General features: G+C 38.4%; 1 protein-coding gene across 1 annotated transcript in view; it reads right to left on the bottom strand.

The window, feature by feature from the left end:
• The window catches only part of ITPRID1 (ITPR interacting domain containing 1), a 104,256-nt gene that overhangs the window by 36,970 nt on the left and 52,703 nt on the right, over positions 1–14,583 (bottom strand). The window lies entirely within an intron of this gene.

Here is a 14,583-nt window from a genome sequence, read left to right as displayed (position 1 = left end):
GAGTAGTGCTTCAAATCTACTGAGCTTCTAGGAGTAATAATAGGATTCTCCAGGCTTTCCTTCCTGAAATATCCCAAATGTTTTAAAAATTGAACAAGTTGATAGACAAATTATACTGGGACCAGCTCACCTACCACTGATACACAGCTTTCTCCGGGGTAGCTCTCTCCAGCTGCTTATAACCTTACAGCGATGCCTTAAAGAGCAGTTTGTTAAAAAGGAAAGAAGAATGTCACTTGGAATATAAGCAACAGGGAGTCTGGAGAAGAGAAGATATAATTATCTTGACTGGAATATGACCAGGACAACTACACCATACTCCCAAACAGCCCAGATTAAAATAATTTCTTTTGTAAATGGAGTACTGGGGTTTCGAAAGGCAAAAAATAAGCAGGAGAGCTTTGGGGGTCTGCCAACTGTGTGAAAGAGAATCTAATGTCTTTCTGTTACCAACATATGAATTTTATAAACCCTCTTGGTCTTGTGCTTTTTTTCTCATTCACTTGTGCTCAATCCTCATGCCTCTTCCTGCTTTGGGCACAAGGGAAATCAGTGAAAGGCCATTAAAGATTACTCCTCCAGCAATCTGAGAAATCTGCTGTGGGACTTAAGGTACTAGTTATTTTCGAAGCTAAAATGACAAGAGTGCCTGTGGAATCAATAAGTTAGATGAAAAAATTGCAGGTATGTGGAAGGGTGTGTCAATGAGTGGGTTACCCTTTTCTCTTCCTGGTCTCATTCCCCACTCCCACATTTTTCCTGGAAACACTTCCTAACAAATCACTTTAAGAAAGAACTCCTACAAAGTTTTGCTTCTGAGGAACCCAGTCTAAAACAAGGGATAGGGATGGTTCATAGCTGAACTTAAAAATCTAATTATTGAAAACAATAGGCCTGGAGATGTAAATCTTAATCGCCAATTACGAAAGAGATAATCATAAAGCCATAATAAATTCAAAAGGTAAATTGACAATAATTTACATTTAAAAAATCGAGAATAGCTACAACTGAAAACCATGATCAATTCAAGATAATGCTATGAATGTACTGATAACAAACTATAATTATTGAAAATTACAATAATTGACATTGAAAATTACAGTTCCAGCAATGTACATATCTGTATGTGCAATAGGAATCTTGCAACACTGTCAAAGCATTGATTAGCAGTTAAGCTTCTTAGCAGAAAATTAAATTAGAATTCTCAGTAAAATATAAGACTATATTACCTATATTAGCTCTTAATAAGTCACTTAGTATGTTACTAGTAATATCTTAAAACGAGGATGGTGAGACTTTGTCTAGTTTACTTTGGACACGCCATCAAGAAGGACCAATCACTGAAAAAGGACGTCATGTTTGGTAAAGCAGAGGATGAGTGAAAAAGAGAGAGACCCTCAATGAGATGGATTGACACAGTGGCTTCAACAATGCGCTCAAACAGCAATGACTGTGAGGATGACACAAGACTGGGCAACGTTTTGTTCTGTTATACCAAAGGTCACTATGAGTTGGAATCGACTCGATGGCACTTAAAAAAAAAGTAATTATGCTTGGTCACATCTGAAGATGAAAGTCTATGGAATTACTTTGCTCATAAAAATCAAAGAAAGGATTTCCATTTTTTAATCAGTTAGTGGCTCATTTTGGTTAAGAGAGTACCAAGGAGTATATATTGATAATCACTGATCTTGTTTTCACGTCATTGCCCATAGAAGTGGCGTAAGAGAATTTGCAAATGACTGCAAGGTGAATCCGTAGTAATAATGATAGTACTAATATCTGCCATTTGTCTCTAATTCCTGCAACAGCTAACCCATGTTATTATCATGATCATTGTGAAGATGGGAACTCTGAGGTGGTGGACCTCAAATAACTTACATAGGTAAGTAGCAGAGCTAGCATTCAGATTCATATCTATCTGACTTTATGCATATACTTTCCCGTTAAACCATGCGTATCAAATCATTGGTATTTTAATGGTCAACCCCATATTTAAGCCCAAAGAAGAAATGACACAGTGTTGATATTATCTGCTTAGTAAACCTCTATCACTTTATTTTCTAAGGGCTAAATTCTGGGTTATGGTAACTACTAGAATTTTGTTAATCAATATATACTTTCTAAAAGCCATTTTTATTCTGCCCATGAAGGTTAATATAAAATTAACTTGAATTAAGGTACATTATCAAGCCTACAACCTACTGCTTAAAAATAAATATCCATTTAGCCCCTTGGTGATGGAAAACATTAACAAGAGACTGCCAGTGAGGTTTAGTGTTCACTCCTGACATTCTACCCCAGGGAACAAGAAAGGGTGTTCCAGGGTTCCTTATGATCTCTAAGTATAAATAGGGCTCCTGGCTCAGGAGTTTTCTCAATGGTTGTTTCTGAAGCAGTTTTCTCAAAAATGATCAATGACTGTACTACAATCAGGTGACAAAGGATTCCAACACTCTCTTCTCAGAGATCCTTCCCCAACCACTCAGTATAAAGTAGCTTCCTGTGCCAAGTCACTCTGTGCTCCATTACACCATTCAATTTTTTCCCATAACTCTTAAAAGCATCTGAAATTATCTCATTCATCCATTCTATAAATATTTATCAGGCACCCATTATGTTTTAGGAACGGTTTTAAGGATCTGGGTATACAGTATTGGAAAAAACTGAAAATTATTTTACTCATGAGACATGCATACCTATTGTCTGTTTTTTCCTCCTTTTGTAGAGGATTTGTCTATCTTATTTACACCTCCGGACACACAATGAGTGGTCAATAAATATTTGTTAAATTACCAGAATAAGCATAAATCTGAAGCCCTGCATCAGAATTATTTCTTTAATAAGTTACTGAGGTAACAACCTCCCCTTCCACTCACTGAAAGCCAAGGTAACTGGCTCCATCCTTTCATTGTAAAGCATAATTATATTGGAGAGAATTTATAGAGAGATCTCTCCATTCCCTTTACTTTAGGTGCTCAGGAAGATATTGGATGTTGTAGTGGGATTTTAAGCATTAGATGGTTTGGAGTAAATGACAATCTAAAACTCTGTGGTATCTGAGGCCAAGGATATTGGGTGGTTTAGTGGAGTGGTCCCTAGACTTCAATGTAGATAACCTGGATGCATTCAACTCCCATCCTTGATGCTTAGTAAATGGTTGCTCTGTGGCAAGTCACTTAACTCCTCTAAGCTGAAGTTAAGATTTAAAATTGTAGGCAATCTTCACTGCCTAAGCCATTCCACAGCTGACTATAAGAAAAAAAACAAGCAAAAAACCAACACGTAACACAAGAACATTGCAGCTCTTATTAATGGCAAGAATGACACAAATGTAATGTGATATTACTGTGCTATATGGAGGACAAGAAAGAGTTTAAAATAAGATCTGCATTACTGAGAAGATGCCTTTCAAATTCAGGAAGGCCCAGAGTGCTGTTGGGTACACCCCATAAATATAAACAAAATACTCGGTCTAGCTTTAGGCTGAAACAGAGCAGACTGCTAATCATGTGGGGATTTAAAGAAAGGATGGTCTTAACCAAAAATATCTGTCCTTATGGTCTGACTTACTAAATGACATTCCACTAATAGGATTTTTTAAATTCATTGTTTCTGCATAATAAAACAAACATAGACTCTGGACTAAAATGGTAGAATAACACGTCTCATTTTTTCTTTATGAATATCCCACTAAAACTAAAAAGAAGTTATTTGTTTTATTAAAAAGACATAAAGGGGAGAGAATCAATTCTAACATGGTGGAGGAAGACACAAAACCACATTCCTCCACAATAGCAATGAGACCACAAGCAAAAATGATTAAAATCACCATTTTAATCATTCTTAAGGATTTTAAGGATTCTAGAAATTAATCAAAGGCTTACAACAATCTGAGAAGCGTATATGTGAGAAAATGGCTGAATCTTATAAGAACAGTGAGCCTTGTGGCATTTTAACTTACCCTATTTTTTTTTATTTCCATCACCCTCTCCTCGACTCAGTGTTAGCATTGAAAACCAGCAGTCTAAAAAATACGGTAACTGTAAAAACAAGTAATTTGTCATTTATGGGAGGAATGGGGAAGGGTTTGGAACTCCAGAAAGAGCCCATTCCCTGAGAATTGTTACTATGTGACCAGTCTGGTAGCTCTGGCAAACCGTATTTATTTAGTGGCTTTTCTTTATTTGACCTTACCCATAACTCCTTCCGTGAGGAAGACCCTGTTGCCAGGGCATCTGCCAAAAGCAGAAACAATTTGTTTAACATTGCAACTCTGAGAGAGGCAATACAAGTTGGGGCAAATAAGCTGACCAAAAAATATAAGGGAAAATGTGAGGAATGGATGTCCATGGGGAACTTTGAAGAACTGTGACATATTCCCGGAGACTTAGAAGGCTGGGCACATGTGCAATACCATGAGTATGCCCAGTAAAGAACTGAGAAAACCCTAGTCTCTCACCTGTTTGACTGTGCAGCTCTGCACAAGCAGGCAGTGAAGGTTCAGGCAGAGCTGCAGAGCACTGGAGGCTTATCCCAACATGCACAGAGAGGGTAGGAGCAAGTTGTTCACGGCATTTAAGGAAATCTATTTCTAATCATTAAATGACCACTAAGCTGTCTGAGCAGAGATTTCAGCTGCCACACATGGCAAAGAATACAGACTTTACAGAACGAATTTAGGAAAGTTATTAAAAAACAACAGAACAAAATAAAAAACCAACAACAAGAACAACAACAAATAGCAACAATAACAAACACTGGGGATATATCTGAGTTACAGAGCTGTCAGATTATATTATTTATAAAATTTCCAGTTTCAAACAAAAAATACAAGACATGCAAAGAAACAGTAAAGTATTGCCCATTCACTGGAAAAAAAAATAATAGAAACTCAAAGTTCACTCCATGGACTCAACACCAGGTTTGAACTGACAGAGGAAATAATCAGAAACTTGAAGATAGGTCAATTAAGATTATCTAGAATGAGCAAGAGATAGAAAAAAGAATGAAGAAAAATGAAAAATTCTCATAGACCTGTGGGACACCATAACATATATCAATATGTGCATAATGGAAGTCCTAGAAGGAGAAGAAAGGGGCAGAAGAATATTTCAAGAAATAGTGGATCCTAAACCAATCATATCTGAGTTATAAAAAGACCAGAATAGACACAGAGACACACACACAGGGGAAGACAGATGCCATGCAAGGATTGTCAAGGAACCAAGGAGCGTCCAGGGCTACTGACAAGGAAGGAATAGACACAGCTGAAGAACTGTGAGGGAATACATTTCTGTTCTTTAAAGCCACCTATTTGTGTTACAAGGAGCCCTAATGGAACAGTGGTTAAGTGCTTGGCTGCTCACTGAATGGCTGGCAGTTCAAATCTACCAGCCGCTCAGCTCCACAGGAGAAAGATGTGGCAGTCTGCTTCCGTAAAGATTTACAGCCTTGGAAACCCCTTGGGGCTGTTCTGCTCTGTACTATAGGGTGACTATGAGTCAGAATCAACTCAATGGCAGTGGGTTATTTATGTTATAGCAGCACTAGGTAACTAAGACACATGAGTACATAAGAAATAACAGACATATTAATGGTGTTTTAGAAGGCGTCTTGGGAAAGAGGAAGCCTATGGCTCCCCTGTGAGAATAAGATCTTCATAGAATTGTTACCTAGAATTGGACATTAGGTCCAAAGTTGAGATCAAAAGGTGTCAGGGACTGCACTGGAGCCCAGCCTACGACTCCAAAAAAAAAAAAAAAAGAAAAAAATCAATATAATGAGAAAACATCTAGAAGAGAGATGCTAATATGGTGATTGGACATAAAAACAAAGAGATACCCCTCTCATGCATGTGCTCCATCAGTTTTAGAGCAAGCAAGGCAGGGTTGCCAATGACTATTGATATCCCAGGAGGGCACCTACCATGGTCTGGAATAGTAAAGAGGGTTTAGGAGCTAAGGACACTCAAATGCAAATTCTATCCACCTACCTAAAATGTCATGAATATTAGATCTCCTTGGTGGACTGGGAAAACCCTGGTGGGGTAGTGGTTAAGAGCTACGGCTGCTAACCAAAAGGTCAGCGGTTTGAATCCACCAGGTGCTCCTTGGAAACTCTGTGGGGCAGTTCTACTCTGTCCTATAGGATCGCTGTGAGTCAGAATTGACTTGATGGTGGTGGGTAATGGGTGGTGGACTGGACCTTTCATCAGTATAATTTACTCCTCTTCACCCAATTCAATGCTGTTTGTTTTTGTCTAATATTAATATTGTCATACTTCTTTTCTTTCTATTATCATTTGCCATAAATATTTTGGCTCATACCTTTTTTTTTCAACATCTCCATGTAGACTTCCAATTTTCTCTTTAATTTCTCTGATGAAAATCCCAGCTGATACAGTATTTGATATTAATACTTGAGAGTGACAGTCTGAGGGACATAAAAATCTTTTTATTCCTTTAAGCTTGAAGTTCTTTCTCCGTATCAAATCAGGTCAACAGAAAGCTATGTTAGTGGACTGTTCTGTCTTTGCAAAGTTTTATCTGAAGTGCCTTGGTTTTATTTAAGCCAAGGTCAATTTGTGGGAGAGCCGTTTGAAAAATATTTTGGTTGTATTTTGATAACCTACTATGGAATATATGCTTAATGTCCTTCTTTATATAAAGTTCCATGAAATAAGCACTTTAAAGTTGAATGTCATTATAATAAAAAGAAAATTGGACCTGAAGCAATTAACTAAACAAAAAAATCATAAATGCTAATATCAGTGTAGATACCTGATAATGTCTAAAGGAATAAATCAGAGAGATAATGGGTAAAACTTTTTTTAGGTCATTCAGCTTAGATATTATCCTTTACCTGACAAAATCCCAAAAGTTCATTGGAAATAAAAATAAATAATAAAAAACACTTTTAATTGTAAGTTTTTAGTCAAGACAAAAATAAAACCATAATTTCAGACTCCTGAAAATATTTATGAGAAAGCCTGCCAAAGTTCCTCTCAAAGCAAATTCATAACTTTGAATACATGACAAAAATTTGTGAAAGAAAATAGGCTATAAACTGAACTCAACAAAAAGACCAAAACATGAACAAATAATTACTAAAAGAAGAAATACAATTACCCCTATTATCAGGTTAAAATTTCATTTTCACATAAATAATTGTAGATAATACTAACAAGAAAATCTTTTGTACCTATTAAATTGGCGTATTTTGTTTCTTTATAACTATTTGAGGAGCCCTGTTGGCACAGTGGTTAAGAGCTACAGCTGCTAACCAAAAAGTCAGCAGTTCAAATCCACCAGCCACTCCTTGGAAACCTATGGTGCAGTTCTACTCTGTCCTGTAAGGTCGCTATGAGTTAGAATCAACTCAGAGGCAGCGGGTATAACTATTAGAAGATCTGCTTTGGGTAAAGATATTTCAAATGTGGCTTTTAATCCTGTGATTGCAGGTTTAGATTTCTTATAACGCTGTCTGTATCCTTCTTATTTAATCTTGTCCTCAGTTTTTTGGTCTTTGTGTCTTTCTCAGTCTTTTTAAATGCCACTTATTTATTAATATTCTTTCCTGTATTATAGATCCTTTCCACCCTAGCATTTCGTGGAGGATCCCTAACAGTTTTCAGAATTTTCTTCTGGTTCCTGAGTAAATACATTTCAGATATATACGCTTCCTCTGAGTTTGCAGGATGATAATCTTAGTCCCCTGTTACGCCATATTTTTTCATAGGGCTTCTTTCCTCACTTCCTTTTCTCACCTTGGAATGAGAAGAGATCCACGCACCTGAGTTTTTGCCAAAAGTCACTTATATAATACACACACACACACAATAAAACAAAGGTCACAGAAACTGATATTTCTTAGACATAACCAGTCACCTCATATGATTAATTTTTTTGTTTGTTTGAAGACTTAGCTCACAGTCTCATGAGACAACTGGATCAGTTGGCATAATGTAGTTCATAAAGTTTATGTTCTATATCCCAGTCTAGTAATGTCTGGGGTCTTAAAAGCTTGCAAGTGGCCATCTAAGATACAACAATTGGTCTCTACTCATCTGGAGCAAAACAGAAAGAAGGAAATGCAAGGCCCAGAGAAGGAACTAGTCTACAGAAACTAATTGTTCACATGAACCACCGCCTCTTCTACACTGAGACCAGAAGAACTAGATGGCGCCTGGCTACCACTACGAAACATTCTGATCAGGACCACAATAGATGAATCCTGGCAGAAAGGGAGAAAAATGTGGAACAGAACTTCAAATTCTCAAAAACTCCAGACTTGCTGGACCCATTGAGACTGGAGGAGTCCCTGAGACTATTGCCTTGAGATTATCTTTAAACCTTGACCTGAAACTATCCCCTCGAGTCACTTTTTAGCTAAAAAGCAGGTTAACTCACACATGCATACGCATAGTGAATATCATCTTTGAGTACTGTGCTCTTTTTAAAAAATCATCTACTTGAGACAAGATAATCAATAAATATCTAAAGCATAGATGAGAAGGTTAGGGATCTTGGAGACTAGGTTAATGAGAATGGAACAATCAGAACAGAAATGATGAGACTGCTGATACAATGTGAGGAATGTAACCAGTCAGTGAACAACAATGTATAGATATCGTTGAATGGGAACTTGTCTTGCTGTGTACACTTCCACTGGAAATATGATAAAATATTATTAAAAATGTCATTTATATATATTTCCCTTGGCTACAGTCACTGTCTACTTAAGTAACAGATAAAATTTCCCCTTTAATTTCCACATAGGTTGCATGCAGGGATTGCAACCTGATGCCAATTTTTGGTAGTCACTTACCTAATTTATATCTGCTTTATTAAAATGGGATCTTCTCGTATCCTGAAGTTTTGATCGTTTGCATAAAAATAATCACCTACATTCACAACTACTGGGGTTTTTTGTGACCATCTCTCTCTCTCAACTCATCTTTGTCATATACATACACATACACAGAGGCACGCACACAGGGACACACTCACATACACATTCCTTCAGTGCTTTACCTGTTGGAACTAAACCTCCCAGCATGCAATGTATCTTACCGAATCCTTCCGGCTTTGTTTTTGTCTAGAATGAATGGTATTGCCTGGTCATTGTATGGAGAGACAATTAAAGAGTCTCCCACCCTTGTCAAAGAGCAGTTCCCAGGAAAGATGTTCTGTGGTTTTGTTTCACGGGTAGTTAGAAAGAGTGACTTGTTTTTGTTAGTTGCCATCAGGCTGATTCTGACTCATGGTGACCCATGTGTGCAGAGTAGAACTGCTCCATGGGGGTTTCAAGGCTCTGAACTTTTGCAAGCAGATCACAAGGCCTGTCTTCCAAGGCTCTTCTGGGTGGGTTCAAACCATCAACCTCTCAACTAGTAGTCAAATGCTTAACCATTTGTGCCATGCATGGACTCCTAAATGGGTAATTTTTGTTGCTGTAGTTACATACCATCAAGTCAATTTCGACTCATATCATAGCAACCCCATGTGATAGAGTAGAACTGCCCTGTTGGGTTTTCTACGCTTTAATCTTTATGGGAGCAGATCTCCAGGTCTTTCTCCCAAGGATCTACTGGATTGTTCCAACCACCAACCTTCCATTAGCAGCTGAGGGCTTAACCGTTGGGCCACCAAAAAGCCAACCAAACCCGTTGCTGTTGAGACAATTCCAACTCACAAAGACCCTATGGGACAGAGTAGAACTGCCCCATATTGTTTCCAAGGCTGTAAATCTTTATGGAAACAGACAGCCACATCTTTCTCTGTGGTTCAAACCACAGACCTTTCAGTTAGCATCCGAGCACTTTGACCACTATGCCACCAGGACTCCTATAGAGAAGGATAGTTGCTTATAAATGGTTTTCATTTTTGATGTTGTTTTATGATTCAGCTTTCTCTATGTGATAAATCAGTTACACTTTCTATCTCTCAAAATTACATTATCTCCTTCTTGTTCTCTCTTTATGCATTTTTGCTCATTCTTTCATTTATTAATTTCTTTTTTAATAACAACTTTATTAAGATATAATTTACACACCATAAAACTCATCCTTCTAATGTGCACAATTCAGTGGTTTTTAGTATTTTCACAGTTGTGTAACCATCACTACTAATTCCATAACATTTTCATCACCCTAAAAAGAAACCATATACCCATTACCAGTCACTTACCATGCTCCACCCCTACCCTCTCCTGTGTTTAAACTTGACACAGCAAGTAACACATTGATACTCAGAGAAAAATGTAAGTTTTAATAAATTTGTTAGAATTATAAGGCAAATCTACTCTAACTTGCATGATAATATGACAAAAATTCATGAATGGCCTTAAACCTGAGTATGAGGTTCCAAATTATCCACCAATTAGAAACTGAAGTTTTTATTTTACCCTGAACAAATAATCTGCTTTTTATATAAATCGAAATTGTTATATCAGGTAGCTTCTAATTGTTCCCCCCCTTTCTAGCACTTTTGAAATTTTAGCATCTGATTCCTTAATATTGTGACTACTGTTCTGAAAATATATGAGTAGTTTTCCCAAATCACTTTTCCCTACAGCCATTCATGGTTTAAAGTCATATGAAAGCATTGATCTAAAATAAATACCTTTGTCATTTCCAACAAAACTATGTAGCCATAAACTTGAGCGCAATAGTGGTTCAGCAGCAGAGTTCTTGCCTTCCATGTGAGACACCAGGTTCAATTCCCAGCCAGTGCACCACAAGCTCTGGTCCCACACACCGGTCAGTGGAGTCTTGTGTGTTGCTATGATGCTGACAAGTTTCAGCGGTGCTTCCAGACTAAGACAGACTAAGAAAGGCCTGGTGATCTACTTCCCCAAAAAATCAGCCAATGAAAACTCTATGAATCACAACAGTCTGATCCTGTTGTGAGTGGGCTTGCCATGAATGTGGGCCTGACTCAATGGCAGCTAACAAAGACAACCATAAATTTAAAACAATTTCTTTAGATATTTAATAGAACAGAAACAATGATGATAAAAACGCAACCTTGAAACTCCCTGTAGACCAACTCTATGCTTTTTAAGAAAATTGTTTTAAAAGGTAGAGTATATACAAGTTCATATTTTGTTATATTTTAGAAAATAAATCTTAAATCCCATTGGTTCAAGCATCAGTCCATGTCCAAGGTTAAACCCGTGTGATTGCCACGCAGGTGGGCAAACTGCACATGTTGGAGGAAATAGACCATGTCAACAATCATCACTGATGTCTGTGTGGGCACCAGAAGCAGACTAGAGTTGGCAGCAGAAGAAACCAATCAAAATTTCAGCTGCTCTGGCACTGAGTCGATCTCTACCCTCTCTTCCCAGGAAGAAAAACCAGTCCCGCCTCTGGCTTCAACTTTCTCAGGGAAGGCTAAAAGAGGGCTATGCCAATTCTCTTTCCAAGGTGAGGACAGCAGCCAGAAAAGGGTCAGTTATGGAAGGAAGAACCCTATTTAAAGCCTTTTCGATCACCAGTTTCCTTTTCATCGGCTGTCTTCTTCCCTCAACCTTTTCTAGAGCTTCATGTTTGCCCTAAAGGATGATGTTTGTCACTAACTAAACAAGAGATAAGTGGTAACTGTGGTGAAGGGTAAGACAGTACATAATTCTGGGGAAGTCAGCACAGTTTGACCAAGGCAAGGTCATGGAAGCTTCATAAATACATCCAAACTCCCTGAGGGACTAAATTCCTGTGCTGAGGGCTGGAGACATGGTCTCAGGGACATCTAGCTCAATTGGCATAACATAGTTTATAAAGAAAATGTTCTACATCCCACTTTGGTGAGTAGCATCTGGGATCTTAAAAGCTTATGAGTGGCCATCTAAGATACTTCACTGGTTCCACCCTGTCTGGAGCAAGGGCGAATGAAGAAAACCAAAGATACAAGGGAAAGATTAGTCCAAAGGACTCATGGACTGCAAGTACCACAAGGCTGAGTCCAGCACAGCTAGATGGTGCCTAGCTACCACTGACTGCTCTGACAGAGATCACAATAGAAGGTCCTGGACAGAGCTGGAGAAAAATGTAGAGCAAAATTCTAACTCACAAAAGAAGACCAGACTTACTGGTCTGACAGAGACTGGAGAAACCCCAAGAATATGGCCCCTGGACACCAATATAGCTCAGTACTGAAGTCATTCCTGAGGTTCATCCTTCAGCCAAAGATTAGACAGGCCCATAAAACGAGACTAAATGGGCACACCAGCTCAGGGGCAGGGATGAGAAGGCAGGAGGGGATAGGAAAGCTGGTAATGAGGAACACAAGGTTGAGAGGGCGAGAGTGTTGACATGCTGTGGGGTTAACAACCAAACAAAAACACAAAATAATATGTATATTAATTGTTTAATGAAAAACTAATTTGGTCTGTAAACCTTCATCTAAAGTGCAATTAAAAAAAAAAAAAAAGTAATGTTTTCCACACATGAGCAAGAACTGGCATCTTCCTTCCAAAAGATCCCTGAGAAGGAGAGGGGAAGCTATGACATCTTTTTCCCTTGCTCTCCCCCAAGCCATTGATCTTCATATTTAGTTCATACATTAGTACTTGGCCAGTAGTTAAAGGGGATAAGAAAGCAGTGGAGAAAAGCGGTGGGGCTGAAAGGGACAAGGATACGGGCTAGAACATGAGATAAAGAGCATCTGAAATGCATTGACTCTATCTCCGCTTCCTCCTCCTTTGGTGCCTTCTGTCACCTACCTTGGCCATACTTTTCCTTCCTTCTATAATCACCTTTGCAGGCTCAAAAAGGCCTGTGAGAGATTCATTTTCCAACCTCTTTTCAAAACAACCTCTCAGGCTAAGAGAAAAAAAAAGGGTCCTTGGCTTTATATCTGATGGAAACTCTCCTCTGAAACACATCTCTTGTTAAAGACAAAAATTTAATTTTTATGAGACACATAGAAAAGCATGTTCTACTTTATTTTTTATATCTAGCATAATTCTGTTTCTATAGATAAATACATAGAGTTATTATTTTTATATAACATAATTATTAATTCTAAGTTTAAATAAACTCAACCCTTGGCTAAATCACAAACTTAATTTGCTCCTTTTTGTGGGGGTGGATCACTTGAAGCCCATTAGTATACACCGATTTCAATACGCCCTTAGAATATAGCAATGTTTCCTCTGTTGGACCACAAATCTAGATCTATAGCAATGTTTCCTCTGTTGGACCACAAATCTAGTTCTACCTACATTTTTATATTTGCTTGGTATCTCATTATAGGCGTGTTGTAGCAAGACTAAAAGCTTTGGGGTCAGACAGACCTCTGACTCCTAGCCCAGTCACTTACTAGCTAGGTTACCTTGAGCCAATTACTGATCCCTTCTGCATCTCAGTCCTCATCTGTAGAATGAAGATAAAATCCATTTACTCTCATGGTTGTTGTGATGACAAATTAAGAATGCAAAGTGCTTTGTATATTACCTGAGACACATTGTGCTTTATAAAGCTTTATTCTCATTCCTTATAACCCACTCTCCATGCTAAAACTCCTGTCAATGCCATACCACCTGCAAGCTCGGAGATAGCCATCGAGATGTGTATATCCTTAAAAGAAATTATGATTTGGTTAGAGCTATATGTTTTACACAAAAAAAACCTAACCCAGTGCCTTCAAGTTGACTCCAACTCATAGCGACCCTTTAGGACAGAGTAGAACTGCCCCCATAGAGCTTCCAAGGAGCACTTGCTGGATTCGAACTGCTGGCCTTTTGGTTAGCAGCCGTAGCACTTAACCACTACGCCACCAGGGTTATACACGGGTAATAATACTATAAGATAAAGTGTGTTAAGGCCTATGGCAATGTGTATCTCAAAATTTATAGGAGCACTGTAGAAGGAGTATTTCTGGGGGATAGGGTTCTTGGAGGAGATAACAGAAGAGGTAATAACTGAATGGGTACCTTGAAGGAAGGATGGGTTTTGAATGTGGAAAAGGATATTGAACATGGATTTCAGGAAAAAGGAACAATTTATCTGTGGAGATGCGTAAGTGGGGAATGGTGGGGAACAATGAGCAACTCAATAACCCAACACACGCAGAGTCTGGGGTGTGGGAGAGAAACTGAGGCACTAAAGATGGGTTGAGGCCAAAAAGGAAAATACTTTGAATTCAATCCTAAGGAGATTCAAATTCATTATATAATTAAGGGAAATCATTTTTTAAAAAATAATTGTGAATGAACACTCTAGCATCCTTATGGAAGTAAAGGCCCCCAACCAAGTGTAGGTGTTATACCTATAGAACTTAGCATTAAGCAACTGTCCCTTTCATTTGATGGGGCAAATTCATTTGATGGGATAATACCATGCTTCCCGCTACTGGAACGTACTAAGTCAATTAAGAAAAGGACTGATTGCCGGCTGCAAAATATCCCCATGGTGCCAAAACGTCTGTGGAGTGGGTGGGGAGGGGGAGGGGAGGTGTGATAATTAAAAGAATTGTTACTTGCTATGTCACAGGAGCCAATGTGTTAACTCTGCATGCTGGGAAGCTAGAGTGCTCCCAGCTGCCACGGGGCGGGAGGATGTATTTGATCCCTGGCACC

The sequence above is a fragment of the Loxodonta africana genome, chromosome 8 (assembly GCF_030014295.1).
Source record: "Loxodonta africana isolate mLoxAfr1 chromosome 8, mLoxAfr1.hap2, whole genome shotgun sequence".
In the NCBI taxonomy this organism is placed as follows: Eukaryota; Metazoa; Chordata; class Mammalia; order Proboscidea; family Elephantidae; genus Loxodonta; species Loxodonta africana.
The sequence above is the reverse complement of the archived record's forward strand: the minus strand, read 5'-3'. Positions and strand labels throughout refer to the sequence as shown.